Source organism: Leptonychotes weddellii, unplaced genomic scaffold (genome assembly GCF_054177405.1).
Source record: "Leptonychotes weddellii isolate Sample4059 unplaced genomic scaffold, ASM5417740v2 HiC_scaffold_20718, whole genome shotgun sequence".
Lineage (NCBI taxonomy): Eukaryota > Metazoa > Chordata > Mammalia > Carnivora > Phocidae > Leptonychotes > Leptonychotes weddellii.
This window is the reverse complement of record NW_027794139.1, coordinates 1-3,198: the sequence shown is the minus strand read 5'-3', so window position 1 is coordinate 3,198 and position 3,198 is coordinate 1. Positions and strand designations below refer to the sequence as shown.

The window sequence follows — 3,198 nt, the reverse complement described above, 5'->3', positions numbered from 1 at the left end:
CCCCCCCCCCCCCGCCCCGAGCAGGGAGCCTGATGCGGGGCTTGATCCCAGGATCCTGGGATCATGACCTAAGCTGAAGGCAGACACCTAAGGACTGAGCCAGCCAGGCGCCCCCGGAACCCTGTCTTGTTTGACCTCAGGCCTCAGCATGTTGGCCCTTGCACTGAGGCTGGAGCACGGCGAGGCCCGACAGAGGGGACCAGGGGTCGCCTGCGGCTCCCGGCCCTGCGGTGGGTCCGCTGAGGCTTGGCCCCTCTGCAGAGCAGCTTTCTGCTGGAAGCCCCGCCAGCAAGCAGGAACCCTTCGCAGAGGATTCTGGGAGATGTAGTTTTCTTCCGGCGCCGTCGCGTCCGGTGCATGACGTACTTCCGCTGCGCCGCACCCGCGCTTGTAGTGGGGTAGGCGCCTCCAGGGCTGTTTCTGGCTTGGTGTTTGGGGACCGGAGCGGGCCCGGGGAGTTCTGAGTTCCTGTGGCCCCGGACCCGGCGGAGGCACAGATTTAGCCCCCTTCGGAGCATCTCGAGCAGACCAGCAGCTTGGCCGGCTGAGCCCCCACGGTAGGTCTGGGGCGTGGTCGGAGCCAGCCTGGACTCGGGGTCTCCCGTTTCAGGGCCGCGTCACGGTGCAAACTCATCGCTCCGCCTGCTCGTGCCCAGGCCCGGAGGCCGTGTCCCTGTGAGGGACTCAGCCCCGGACACACCCTCTGTGGGGCGGGAGATCCCTCCTGGGTGCGCGCGGGTGAGGCCAGCAGGGAGATCCTCACGGTTCGCTTCTTTGCTCCGCAGCCTGCACGAAACAGCGCGGGATGGCCGGCAGGTTTCGGACAGCTTCGTGTTGGGTAAGTAGGGACTCTGTCGTCTTTAAAAGCTGAGCGGGCACCGAGGACGGACCCATTCATCTCTTTACCGTCACAGCCAGGGCCCGAACTCGCGCGTTCCCTCCCCCCGCTTTCTCCCCCTGATCTCCGGAAACGTCCCTTGTTTTCTGGCATTTTGTGTCCAGTGCCCTCTCCCTCGGAAGTTACACTTTATTGCCAGCTGCAACCCTGAACTCCGAGGGTAACGAGGGTCCTCGTCAAGGAAGCAGGAAGGAGCAGTTGTGGAGCGGGGGAGGGCCGGGGGAGCGCCGGGCTGTGCGAGCGGTTGATGGGGTCAGCGAGTGATCGCCGTACTGCTGACTTCTCGCGCGGGCGGCGATGCCTCCCCTCGGGAACCCTGTTAGAAGAGGCGTCCGGGAGAGAGTGAGGCCGTGTAGATGCTGGCTGTGTGGTGCCTACAGTTGGATCTGCAGCTCAAGTGGGAACTCCCGGGAAATACCCAGACTAAAGATCCCTGTTAGGGAAGCTTAGGGTGTGAGGGAAGAGAGCCCTGAAAAGTGGAGATGTGGCAAAGACAAGGACGGACTGCGGTGCACGAGAGAGGTGTAAGTTTGGAGAGTGGCTGTTCCCTGCAAATTTGAGGAAAGAACTTCATAAAAGCCGTGATATGAAACACCTCAGAGAATTATTTTACGAGACAAACAGTTGCCCTTGGATTTGGGAAGTTACAAGTCTTTTTTTTTTTTTTAAGATTTTATTGATTTGCGAGCGAGCGAGAGAGCGCGCAGTAGCAGGGACAGAGGGAAAGAAAGGGAGAAGCCGACTCCCGGCTGAGAAGGGAGTCCCACTCTGGGCTCGATCCCAGGACCCTGAGATCATGACCTGAGCCCAAGGCAGACACTTAAGCGACTGAGCCACCCCGGCGCCTTGCGTATTTATAAGTCTTAAGCAGTTTTTCCATACCTGAGAGAATGTTGGAATAGTCACTTCCTGAGAGGTAATGGGGGGTGTTGCCAACTGGATTGCGTAAGGTTGTGGACAGTGGAATGTAAAGAAGTGATTAGTGACAGTAGCGACCTTTTTTGGGTGGTATGATGCCTCGGGTGTGACAAGAAGAATAGGGGTGCCAGGAACAAGGGAGTTCAGAGTGGCATGAATCATACAATTAACCTTAAAATTAAGGATCTTTTTATTATTTTTTAAAATAATCTCTATGCCCAATGTGGGGCTCGAACTTAAAACCCTGAGATGGGGAGTGGCGTGCTGTACCAACTGAGCCAGCCAGATGCCCCAGGATATTTTTATTCTTAAACAAAACCATATGGAAAATACAGTGAGAGGAAACATTGGATTTACAATAGCAATAAAGAAAGATAAAATAAGCAAAAAGAATCATACCTTAGGAAGAGTAAGTAAGTAAACAAAGAAGACTAAATGAAGACTTTAGAACTATTGAATAGTATTAGTAGGTACCATTCTTAGCTAGGCACTTCGTGTGTATGAAGTTGTTAAAGTCTCATGACCCTGTGAGGCAGGTATGTCCCCACTTTACAGGTGAGGAAACAGGGAAGCCTGTCCATGGTCCCAAACTAGTATCCAAGGAGACTAGGGTTGCAGAGCTAGGATTCAAACAAAGCAGTATCTTCAGAGTTTGTGCTCATAATGCCTCTTACCTTTTTTTTTTTAAGATTTTATTTGACAGAGAGAGAGAGGGAACGAGCAGGGGGAGCAGCAGGCAGAGGGAGAGGGAGAAGCAGGCTCCTCACTGAACAGAGAGCCTACCCCTGGGCTTTGTCCTAGGACTCTGGGATCATGACCTGAGCCGAAGGCAGACTCAACTGACTGAGCCACCCAGGCGCCCCTGTCCCTCTTACATTTTAATGTGAACAGTATTTCCTTATTCTTGGGTGCACATATTAATTTAACAAACGTTTATTGATGATTACACCAGGTAATTTTTCTAGGGCATGTTGGGATGAACAAGATTGACAGGGTCCATGACCCCACGCAGGGTATGGGAGATACCATACCTGGTATGTCTGGTCAAACATACCGGAGGAGCATCATAAACAAAGATGTGAGTGTTATGCACATGAAAGAGAGCGGCTGAGTAGCTACTTTAGATTGGCACCCCTTCTTCTTTTTTTTTTTTTTTTTTAAAGATTTATTTATTTATTTGAGAGAGCGAGAATGAGAGAGAGAGAGAGTACATGAGAGGGGGGAGGGTTAGAGGGAGAAGCAGGCTCCTCGCCGAGCAGGGAGCCCGATATGGGACTCGATCCAGGGACTCCAGGATCATGACCTGAGCCGAAGGCAGTCGCTCAACCAACTGAGCCACCCAGGCGCCCCGATTGGCACCCCTTCTTTTTTTTTTTTTTTTT

The 3,198-nt window shown here is 53.3% G+C and overlaps 1 long non-coding RNA gene across 1 annotated transcript; it reads left to right on the top strand.

Annotated features, from left to right (window-relative positions):
* Window positions 1–74: 74 nt before the first annotated feature.
* Window positions 75–2,148, top strand: LOC145718726 (uncharacterized). The gene is made up of 2 exons (XR_014141987.1): window positions 75–557; window positions 786–2,148. It is a non-coding gene; the product is annotated as an uncharacterized LOC145718726 (long non-coding RNA).
* The last annotated feature ends 1,050 nt before the right edge of the window (window positions 2,149–3,198 follow it).